The sequence below is a fragment of the Ursus arctos genome, unplaced genomic scaffold (assembly GCF_023065955.2).
Source record: "Ursus arctos isolate Adak ecotype North America unplaced genomic scaffold, UrsArc2.0 scaffold_14, whole genome shotgun sequence".
Lineage (NCBI taxonomy): Eukaryota > Metazoa > Chordata > Mammalia > Carnivora > Ursidae > Ursus > Ursus arctos.
Window position 1 is genome coordinate 48,062,415 of NW_026622808.1, and position 12,042 is coordinate 48,074,456.

Sequence of the window (12,042 nt, forward strand, 5' to 3'; positions counted from 1 at the left end):
CATAGCACACAAGTGCCTTGCACTCCACACACCAGACACTGTCTTCACGTCTACAATCCATACGTGTGCATTCACACCAGGGCTCTCTGTCCTTGGGCCGCTCAGACTGTGCCTGCATCGTAGCTGATGGGCACCTTGGCCAGTGACACTGGTGACTGGATTTGCAGGACACAGGTCACTTGGTATTCATGCATTCAGCACTTGCACGTCTAATTACACGAGTGCTCCAAAGGTCTTTGGAACAGAGCTACGTAAGATTTTCCTAAAGTCTGAAGTTCTGAGGGTCTGACCCAGGTAAATAGAGCTTGTAAGGGAACTTAGCAGGTGGCCCAGCCCCGACTTGTACACTGGCCTGCTTTTCTACTCACGATAGCTTGTAATCGCTCTTTCTGTACAGATGTGGGGGGGTGACTTACATTTTTCAATCAACTGTTACTACATTTTATGGGAGAAAATTCATGTCTGAAGTTCTCTCTTGTGACTGTTGATGAGTCTGATTTTGTTCTTAAGTTTAGTGTAAAGAATCTACGTAGAACCTTGTCTTCCACATAAAGAATATGACTTTTTAAATATTCATGGGTCATTTACAAAAATTGGCCACACTCTAGCTCACAAATCACTAAAAACAAAAATAAAGATAACCGTAAAGAGCTAAAATTTGTATTCCACATACAAATATGTATTCACATACTGTTAACAATTAAAATAGATCTCAATGACAAATATTTAACTAACACCCAGTCCCCCCAAACATTAGTAAGAATGTCAGTCATCATTCCAACAGGAAACAGATGGTTAATTCAAATTAGGACAATCCAAGGAGGGCTTAACGAAGGGGGTGTTCGAAAGATGTGGACAGATGTAAGGAAAGCACAAGGAATAGTGCAGTGCCCCAGGGTTAGTAAGAGTGGAATGGTTACTTTCCCTAGGTCTGAAGAGGCAAGATTCGGGAAAGATAATCAGAGCTTAGAAGAAACAAAATCATGTGAGAGGGCAACCTTGAGAAGAGAAGTGACCTGAGGTTGAGGTATAGCCAACCCGAGGTCTTAAATAGACGGCAACATTGACTCTATTCCTAGTGCGTTTGCAGCCACTTTATCGGAGCCACAGCACACCATAGACAATGCCAGTTCTTCAGAAGGCTGGAAAACCAGTAGGTCCCTTTAACATTTCTCAGGAGGCCCAAGCAGATAATATGGAGGTGACCTCAAGTATTTTATCTCTTTCTTTTCAGCAGAAAGAAAGACCTCTTCAGTGCCAGCTTTCTGGTGAGGCAGATAAGGACGGTCCAAGACAACAGTGTCTATATCAAGATGGCCACCATGTCTGCTGGCCAGCTGCCTTTGGGGCAGGAAGTTGACTTCAGGTTTTAGGAAAAAATGCTTGGCTTTGGATTCTTTTCCACTGAGATTGGACAATCCAAACTGTGATCTGAATACTTGCCGTTTTTACCCTAGAAAAAAATATCTTCTAGGACTTTCCTACAGTATCATTAAATTCAAGCTGTACCATCAAACTATCACCTCCAGTTTCAAACTTTTAGATTCATCCAGGTTTGACTGAACACTGACTTTGAGGGCAGTAGTTCTTTATATAGGCCACCCTGATGCCCACATTCACTTTCTTCAGGAACACAGAACTTACTTTAAAATCACAATAAACTTTTGTAACAAGTCATCTCCAAACATTCTTACAATGCTACTGCTTCCTCTCCATGCGGTCATCAATTACACCCGGCAGCTACAGAGGCAGCCTCCCATAATTCCTGGAGTGTGGCAGCTTGGAACTTTCAGTACTAATTCATTCTGCATTAGTGCTTAGCAGCAAAAAGTCTTGACTCCTGGCACGGAGAAGTAAATTATTCTTGGAGTACTATTCTTAGATGCTTTGAGTTTAATTACCTTGTAATTTCCAGGTCATGTTATTACCATGAAGTTACATGATTTTGCAAATTTATTTACAGCCTATAAAACGAAAATGACTTTGGAAATGAATGTTACTAAATTGGCTCCTTGTAAATAGCTCTTCTGTTGTTGTTTAAAAAGAAACAAAAAGCTTTCCTAGAGGAAAATGTGGCCTGCTCAGATGCCTAATATTTTAAAAATGAAGGATCAGAATCTTGAGTGAAATATGTGAGGTCATTCAAACAGAGGTCAGGGATCTCTGCATGGTCAGGCAGGCAGGCAGCAGGCAGCAGGCAGCAGGCAGCAAGAAGACCAGTAAGATAAAGGGGGTAGGATAAAAAAGAATGTTCATACCAGGGCCAGGAATTTGGTCAAAGTCTGAAATATCGTTACTATTTAGGATCCAAGGGCCAGAGGTTTATAAGCAATTGACAAGTTTTGTTCAATGGAAATTGACAAAGGTCAGGGAGGACCTGTCTATTGCACTTAGTAGACACTAGTCTATCCTGTCCACAGTATGTTTGTATGACCAATAAAGTGAGGCATGATTGGTCTCTAGAGAGTCAAGACTATTTCCTTCCTTTCTCATGCCTACTTAATCTGATTCCTAATTTTTAAGATCAGTAGCAAGAAACTTGGCCTCCCAAGAAGGGAAGATTTGCTGAAATTTAAGGATGTTGACGGGTCTACTTTCAGAGGGGATAAAGGTCACGTCATATGTGGGCCTGGCTTCTCTTTCTTTCTTGTCCCCAGAGGGTAGGTAAGAGCCTAGAGCTTTTCCTACAGGGCCTGCCATTTCTCAGTCCCTCCTTAGATGCTCTCTTTCCTTCCTGCTCAGTGGCTTTGGAAGGGAACCTAGTCCAGCTTGATCCAGCAACACTGCCCGTTGTTGGTAGTCATTGGCCATCACTTATCTCATGGTAAGTGAACCAGAGTCTTTGAGCATTTGGGGACATGGAGCAGAGAGTCAGAGCCATCCTCACAACCTGCTTTATCTGAGGTTGATTGGGCCTAACCAGCTTTGGAGAAAGGAGACTTCTATTTGGTCAACTGTGTTACTAAAACTCTGCCTTGGCATTTAGGTTCAAATACAATAACACCTAGTTACCCTGTCACTGGTAAACGTCCCTAGGCATGTATCTCTTGGGAGGACCTCATGGGGAAAATGGCTGGGTGGCCCAAGGCAGACTTTGTGTGTTTCTTGGGTCCCTGGTCACAGGAACGACATGTAGCACATCGGACCATCCCAAAGCCCAACAGCCACTGACTGAGGGTCAGTGTATGGGTGGATGGTCAATTTCTTTTAAAAGATGGCCTGTTTTTCTTAATCTGTATTCTCTCTAAGGACCTTTCCCCTGCCTCTTGTGCCTTTCCCTTCTCTCTATTCTCTCAGCAACGTGTGTACTACTTTTTCCCCAAATAACTACTGGCTACTCTACATTATTTCCTCTTTCTCACCCCTTGACTCTCCTAAGCAATATCAAAGAATACTCAAACAGAACACTTTACTGCCTATTAAAGAAAAAGGATGTGCTAATCTATGAGTAAACTGTGTCCACCATCAGCCAACAACTGATTATCCTCTGACTGATACTGACCATTTTGACTGAAATGCCTAACAAGAGTTCCTAGGTCGTAAACTTTGGCATTTTCAAATTTTCAGTGACCTGAAGCAAGGCAACTCTTGCTTTTAAATGGCATTACATGTTAAAAAAAAGTTTCTAAATGTTTAAAAGGTGACAGTATGGGATCCATATGTTGTCAAATAATAATTTAAGATGAATAAATATTTTATGCATATTGTTCTATTTACTTTTGGCCCACATTCCAGAAACAGTAAGCACTCCGTATACATAGTAACTGCTGGAACAGAAATGCATGACATATTTAGCAGCTTGATGTTTTATTAACGTTAAGCCAGCTGGTGGCGGTTTGGTAACTGAAGTTATATCCCAAGTCCCTTAAAAGGCTGTTATGTTGCACTGCACTGGAGGCAAAACAAACAAACAAACAAACAAACAAACAAACAAAAAACACGTCATGTGGATTTAGGCTACAGGCACCAGTTACCCTAATTCTTGTTAACCTTCAGGCTAGAATTTTATTTGGTAGCTACGTTTTACACTGCACTGGCTATAGATTTTGCAATTTCTGTACTTCTGAAAACTAGTTTTTAAGAAACATAAAATTATGTTCCACTAAAGAAAAGTGTAAATTCATTGACTCTCTATAGCCAAGGACCACAGCTGCGGTTGCCAAAGACAAATCTAAATATGGGATGATAGGAATTATGATTGGATGGTGTCCCTCAAGGACGAGGAGGGAGCACCTCCTCAGAAAATTAAAAGCTGTTATGATAGTGAATAAACTATGCTCTCTTCCATTAAATCAAGCACCACCCCCCCCATTTTAAAGATTTCCTTATTTGAGAGAGAGAGAGAGTGTGCATGAGTGGGGGTGGAGGAGAAGGACAGAGAGAGAGGGAGAGAAATCCTCAAGCAGAATCCCTGCTGAGTGTGGAGCCTGATGTGGGGCTCGATTCCGGGACCCTGAGATCAAGACCTGAGCCGAAACCAAGAGCAGAACACTCAACCGACTGGGCCATCCAGTCGCCCCAATTGAGCCCCTTTTAATTTAATGAATACGTGTAATCATTACATTATGTTGATTTGGTATGTTTACGTAAGTACGATAGGATTACAGAGGAGAAGCACCTAACTTTGCCTAGTGAGCTGAATGGCAGACATGAGGTGATGTTAATGGTTAATGAAAGACCTCACAGAGGAGGTGATACTGAGGCTGAATCATGAGAAATGGTTGAAGATTGCCAGGTGAACAGCAGGGAAAAGAAACATGGACCACCTATACCAAACAAGGGGAGGGGAAATGGTCTATACAAATGTTAGAGTACTCTATTAGAAACATCTATAAACATCCGCAGTTCATGGTCTCTTCTAGAGAGACTGTCCCCACCTCTGCTCGGGAAAGGGTGGTTCTGTATGCCTGCAACCGGCTCAGCTCATGCTGATTGGGTCAAAGATGGATACCTTACAGTACATGGTTGCTAAGTAACCAGTCAGATGGTCTTCAGAGAACTTGAACTAACTGACCAGAGATACTTGAGCTGAAAAGTTGAGACAAGGGCAGTCATATTAAGCCATCTGTGGTGACTATATGAGGCCATGTGCAAGGCAAGAAAGGAGAGGAAGCCTGTTCAGAGGTAAGCAAGAACTGAAGAGACTCATGGACAAAGGCAGTGATTAAAGAACCACATGTATTCTGTTTCCTGTCTTTTGTATTAGTCAAAACACACCAGGTCACATTATAGCAGGGGATGGCAAGCTACACCCCTTGGGACAATCTTGCCTAGGGTCTGTTTTTGGATAGCCTGAACTAAGAATTGTTTTTACAATTTTAAGTGTCATAAAGAAGGAAAAGGAGAAGAATCAACTACCTATGTGGTCTGCAAAGCTTTTACAGAAAAGGTCTGCCAACCCTGCACTATAGTAATAACCATCACCAAAACTCAGAAGCTTATAACAAGATGTTGCCCCTCCCCTTGGAGCTTTGGGCCAAGTCTCCTTACTCAGGGAAGAAGGCTGACACAATAGCCACCATGCCGAGCACTGTCAAACCCTGTGGAAAGTCTTGCAACAAAGATTAAGTGTTTCAGTCTGGAAGTGGCCCACATCACAACCACGTAAAACACACTGGCCAGAACTAGCCGTACAGACCCATTTAGATACCAGGGGAAATACAACGCCCACCATGTACTACGAAGGTAAAGGACCGGAAATGTATGATAAACAATGCTGAAGACCAAAAGAGATGTTGAAAATTGTTGTATCCACACCTGAACTCTTTTCAGTCAGGTTCTGTTCCTTAGAATGACAAGATCCTTGAATACAGAGGAACTGCAGGAGAGGAGCTATAAAGTCAGGTGGAAGTCAGATCAGGAATGGTCTCGTACGCCATGCTGAAAAGTTAATAGCTTTTTTTTCTGTGTTCAATGGCAAGTCTTAATGGATGTCAGTTAATAGGAAAATGGACAACTATTAGTTTTAACCAAGGAGTTAGAGGATTAGACCAGGATTTTAGAAATATCACTCTAGCTACCATATGGAAATAAAAATTGGAAGATTTATTAAGTAAATTAATGAGTCAAAACGGGGGCCCAGTTGGAAGCTACTGCAGTGAAGAAGGCAAAGAGTAAATGTGGATCTGAAATAAAGTCGCATACAGGCGAACGAGCAAGACACCTAGACCGAAACAAAGGCGTAAGAAGGCTTTACAAGACTTGTTACTAAGAAAAGTGGGACGCAGTAATGAGTGGGAAACCTTGGACAAAAAAGTGAGTGTTGAGACTAATAATTTAGATAAGAAGGTGGAAGAGAAAATAGTTCCCAGGCCCTGTCCATCATGCGTGGTCTCTGAAGATTCTAAGATTAACTTCTGACCTAATAACCTGACAACATTCCTCTTTCCCTGAACTTTCATTTCTAGGTCCGTAAGGAATAAACTTCAAATCCTTTCTTACTGTTCAAACTGTGATCCTCCAGGGGCGCTTCTCATATTTCTTGATTTCTTATGAGCCAGTGGATAGCATTTCTAGATTTCGACATGGCAATCCACCACTCTGAAATGAATTGTGGCATGCAGCCAAGAACCCCGTTGATCTATTTCTTCAGTGCATCCTGACCACTAGGGCCTCAGTTGCTTGTCGGGAAATCGGGCATGTGAGAATGGAAAAAGTTTACTTTGTGGCAGCTTAGCTCATATTTCTCTCTGGAATAAACTGGAGATGAAGTTTAACGTTTAACGGTAGCTAATTAAACAAGTTAAAGTATAGGAGGCAGATGGAAACATAGATGATTAAAAAAAAAAACAGATTGAACACAGTTCTTTTGGGATATGCTAACGATGCAGGCTTACGCAATGGAAATCAGAGGCACAATTCGTGGGAAGCAACTGATCTCAGACGCCTGCACAGGAATTGATGGAAATGCATTAATGTACCATTACTGTGGCAATTTCCATAGTTCACTGAACTATGCACTACTAATGAGGGTCAAAACATTGAACATGTTGCTTAATGTCCCTGAACACATGTATTATAATGTAATATCAATAAACCATGTATTGCATATATTCTTCAGTGTTTCCAGACTTCGTGGTCCTCTGTAAGCTGTATTGGTGATGTCACTCACCTGTCATTTCCCTTTGGTGCCTGTGCTGATCATTTGTCTGGTTGCTCTCAGATCCATTCCTACACTTTCTCTGTTCTGCTTTGTACCACAGGAAGTCGGTGGCTGCAAACTTCAATTCTCACGCTCCTTTGCTAACTCGTTTCTGGCCAGGTTCATCCAATGGGAGGCAATGTTGACAGACGGGAGGGCAGGAAGAAAGGAGCAGGCAGTATAATTTCCCTCCATACAGCATCTTGTCAGTGGCTGTATATCCGGCATATTCCAAGTTCCTGCTAGGTTCACATTCCCTCTGTGTTCGTCATTCCCTTTGGGAAAACTCGGTGTTAGCTCCAGCTTACAGTGAGTAGCACCTTCTCCAGACTCCACCTTTCATCTGACAGTCTCAGCCATGTAGTCCCCTGGGCCAGCTCCTCCTCCAGCTTCCAGCTCTACCCAGGCATCCCTGACCCCTGAATTCTAACACCATCCCCTCTCTTACTCTCTCCTGGTCTAGCCATAGCAGCACCTTCCTGCAATTGTTAAATTCTGGGCTGACCTGCCTTTCCCTGTTCACTCTCAGTTCTTTCAACATCTCCATAACTAGATCACCTATATTGAGATATAAATGACAAATGAAATTGTCATGTATTCAAATTATAACATTTATAAATATATTAAATATACGTAATATATTAAAAGTGCACAGTGTGACAATGTGAGAAGATTCCCACGACAGAGCTCATTAACCCCTAGATCCCTATATTCAGCCCCTTCTATTGAGTACCTGGGAAGGGTTCTCTATATGGTCCGTGAACATGGACCACAGCATGCACGAGAGCTTCCAGGGGACACCTGGAGTTATGAGGCTAAGTCACAGGCATAAAGGGACATGAGTCTGAATCAGGCGCTGGGGAAGGAAATACTGAACTTCAGAGGATTTCTTGCTGAATGGATACTTCAGAAGAGAGATGAGAAAAGGCCCTGGTTGGGCTCTTTTTCCACTTCCTGCCCCAGCATCTCCTCCTCCAGCTTTTGATATTCTCAGGGTGCAAAATCTCGAGCAATAATGGAAAACCCATTAACAATCCTATACTCCACATCCTCACACTAAAACACACCCTAAGAGAAAACTTGGCTGCTTCCTCTGAGAATAAAATTGAAAAAGGAGAGATATTAATAGATTAATAAATTATTGAGAGCTAAATCAGTGTGTAAACAGCATCCCTTAAAAGCAATCTTCTGATGACTTTTGTAGGACTGAAAAATGAGCTTATCTAACCTCCGTTAAGCTGCGTGACTCTGGATATGTTTGACTCTTGTTTCCCCCAGACAGGAGAGAGCAATATGTTTTGCTAGAATCAGAGGGCTTATAACATCTAGGCAATGTGAAAGCAGAACAGGAACAAAGAGACCGTGGAGCCTAAAAGTTCAACTTGTAGGCTCATGAGTTTGGGTGAGCCTGGGTTTGGATTCTAGCTCTTCTGCCTACTGATGATATGACCTTGAACAAATTATTTGAATGTCTGTGACTCCCTTCTCTTAACTGTGAAATGGGGATTATAGCACCTATCTCGCTGAGTAGTTTTGCAGATTAAATGAGATAAATGTCCTAAAGTATTATCAAAATACCAGGTCTGATTCTCAGCAAGATCTAAGGAAAAAGAGCTGGAGAAACAGGAAGGCTTAGTGTCAGTGATTCTTAACCCTTGGAATGAGTAAGAATCATTGAGAGAGTTTGTTAAACAGGTAGAATGTCAGGCCCCCCAAATTCTGATTCAAAAGGTCTGAAGGTGAACCCTGAAAATGTGAAGTTTTAGTAGATTCATACCCAGGAGATTTGAATGCCTCTGGACCACAGATCTCACTATTTGAAACACTCTCATTTTTCCTTCATTCTCTACCCATTTGCAACATTTCCTTTGAATCCACCAATTTCTTTACATGAGTGATTCATCTGAATTCTAAAGTTGTTTTCTTAATATATCATGGTAGTCAGGAAAACAGAAGGGAAGTCAGACAGCCTGGACATTAATAATGGGTTAGCTGTTTAATGACCATGTAGCTTTGGTCAGGTCACTTCTTCACTTGAAACATTAGTTTTCTCATCTTAGAAATCGGAAATAATATTCGTCCTATTTTTCTCTCAGGGTTTCTAAAAGGAGCAATGGAGCAAAAGATATAAGAGCATTTTTTAAACTAGAAGGCACTATACCAACGTGAGTTATTATATGGAGTCAGTCTGATCACAGTCTCAATTCCCTGAGTTATAAACATGAGTTTCATTTTTTCATTTTTTCTTTATTTGTTACTAACTGTCCTTTGTCAAATCTCACCTTTTTCATTATAGAGAAGCTCTTTTAATATCTCTCATTTCAACTCCATGACCCTCCAGTCATTTTTAATTATTCAATTAGTCTCACGTAAGTTGAGATTCAGTCCTTCCTATCTTCAATCCAATAGTCTATTCAGCTTAAAGGGTCTTCCTCTCCCCCAACACAGGCTTAGACTTGGGGACCAGAAATTTGGAGTGAAGCGGGTGTTTCACACACCTTGCATCCCATCCCAAACCCTGCCTTTGCTCATCTGCTCTGGGGCAGGGTAGGAGATAAACTAAAGTTTGTGTGTGTCCTTCTGTCTCAGCACCATGAAGAATTGGCTGTTCTCTTTGTGGGCAGGAATGACCACTTCTGAATGTGAGTGTCCCTCTGCCACATTGACTAGATTCCTCTTTCCTTTCTCTGTCTCATGAAAGGTGACAGCGCATGGCACCTGAAGAGTCACAGGATGCTGTGCAGGCTCCGAAAGGCCAGCTCGGTGTGATACTCAAACCCAATACCCCCTTCCCTGCTATGGATTATTTTTCACCGGATTTGCCCGTATTTCCTTGCCGGTGCCATCAAGGTACATCCCTTCGACACAGCCGGTTTGCCCTCGACGTATGTAGTCTCCACTAAATCTGAACACCCCGTTCTCATCTTTTCTCCACACCTCAGTTCTGGTGGCCCATGGGCATAGAGCAGCTCCATCTCACAGACAGACTACTCCACTAACTCTCTACATTTATTCTCCGGTAATGCCTTTTCTCCCACGTTGAGAGCACAAGCAGAAGCAGTGAGTCTGATTACTTGGGATATAAGCAAGTGCGGAAGGGGTTGCCTCTCTTCCTTCTCACAAAGCTTAGAAACTTCCTAATGTGATTTGCTCAGTGGAAAGGATCTAGTCTGAGAAGGCCACATACTATTTGATTCCAGTCATACGACACTTCGAAAAAGCAAAACTATAGAGACAGTGAAAATACCAGTGGTTGCCAGGGGCTCAGGGATCGGGGCGCAGGAAGTAAGGAGATTTTTAGGTCAGTGAAAATATTCCGTATGATACCGTAATGGAGGATAAATGACAATGCATTTGTCAGAATGCATAGAACTGTACCACACAGAACTCTAATGGAAACTACAGTTTCTAATTAATAATGTGTCAATTTTGGTTCATCAATTGTCACAAATATATCACACTGAGGCAGGATGTTAATAATATGGAAACTGGGCAGAAAAGAAACATGTGAATTCTCTGTACATTCTCGCCAATTTTCTGTAAGCCTTAAACTATAAATAAAGTTTAAATAAATAAAGTCTAAATTTTTTAAAACAGGAAGGCAATGATGATCAACTTGTTATTTTATACAGGAGTTCTTGAAAAGCGTTAGTTGGTGTGTTTGGGGAGGAAAAAAGTCAGTGAACAGTGCTAGTGGTGGAGTTGAAAGATAAATGAAGTATTTTGCATGTTACAAGAGAACTCTGCTGGCATCAGGAAATCCTAGCTCTGCCATCTTGCTGGCTGTGGGACCTTGGACAGGTTAATTAATCATGCTGGGTTTATATTTCCTGCCTCTAAATTGGAGCTAATAACAGAAGACTCAGAGAGTTGCCATGAAAATCAGATGAGAGAATACATGAAAAGTTCTAAGCATTGTGATGGGCTTAAAAAGTGGTGGAGATGATGGTCATGAAGATGGTGCCCAGAGAAAGAAGGATAGGAAGAAGAGAAGGAAGAAATAACCGACTTGAGGGTAAAAGAGGAATATGGCAGGTTTTTCATATTCAATTATGATCATTACTTAACTGTCGGCAACCTAAGACTCTCAATTCAAGTATAACCCTATGGGTGAGGAAAATGATAGGAAAAATATAGAATCTTTAAAAATAATTTCAAATTGTGTATGAATCATATCGAAATTCTTCCCCTGCATAGCAGAGAGGGGGAAAAATCCACTTAATGAAGACTTAAGTAAAAAGAAAAATAAATCTCTGAGTATTTTCCAACTGAAATAAGTTTTAGGAGAAAGCTGATATTTTGCCTTAGTTTCCACCTTTACATTCACTTTAAATATCCCTAAAGAAGAGTTCAAACCTAATGAGGACATATCATAGTTTACATGGTTTTTTGTTTATTTTTATTTTTATTTTTTTTAAGAATTCTACTTGATTCTTCTACAATTTATTTTCCTCCCTGATCCGAATGATATGCCAAATAGGAGCTGAGGAGCCAGGTAGAATGCCCCAGTTTCCACAGCAAGGGCTGAAAGCTTTAATTGTCTTAAATGAAGAGTCCTGTGCCCTGGATTTGCTGGAGAACCTCTATTTTAAGCGACTCCTCTTATTATTCTGTTTCAGGGACTCTTCTTCAAAGCCCTGATTTTGCCTAGATGCCAAACTGCAGGAAGTCATAAGATCTCGGGCTGCATCAGGCCTAGTATTTAAAATGCCAGAGAAGACTTAGCATTTTAATAGAGAAGACTTAGAAACGCATTACCTCATTTGACTAGGGAGAAAACTGAGGCCAAGAGTTGGTGCACAGGGGGGCCTGGGTGGCTCAGTCGTTAAGCGTGTGCCTTCGGCTCAGGGCATGATCCCAGGGTCCTGGAATCGAGCCCCACATTGGGCTCCCTGCTCAGC

The 12,042-nt window shown here is 41.6% G+C and overlaps 1 protein-coding gene across 1 annotated transcript in view; it reads right to left on the reverse strand.

Moving 5' to 3' along the window:
- Positions 1-8,183, reverse strand: part of LOC113257061 (uncharacterized) — a 232,229-nt gene extending 224,046 nt beyond the window's left edge. Inside the window, exon 1 of the mRNA XM_044385002.3 lies at positions 7,112-8,183. The gene's annotated coding sequence lies outside the window, so the exon portion shown is untranslated. The remainder of the gene's footprint in view (positions 1-7,111) is intronic.
- Positions 8,184-12,042: the final 3,859 nt, after the last annotated feature.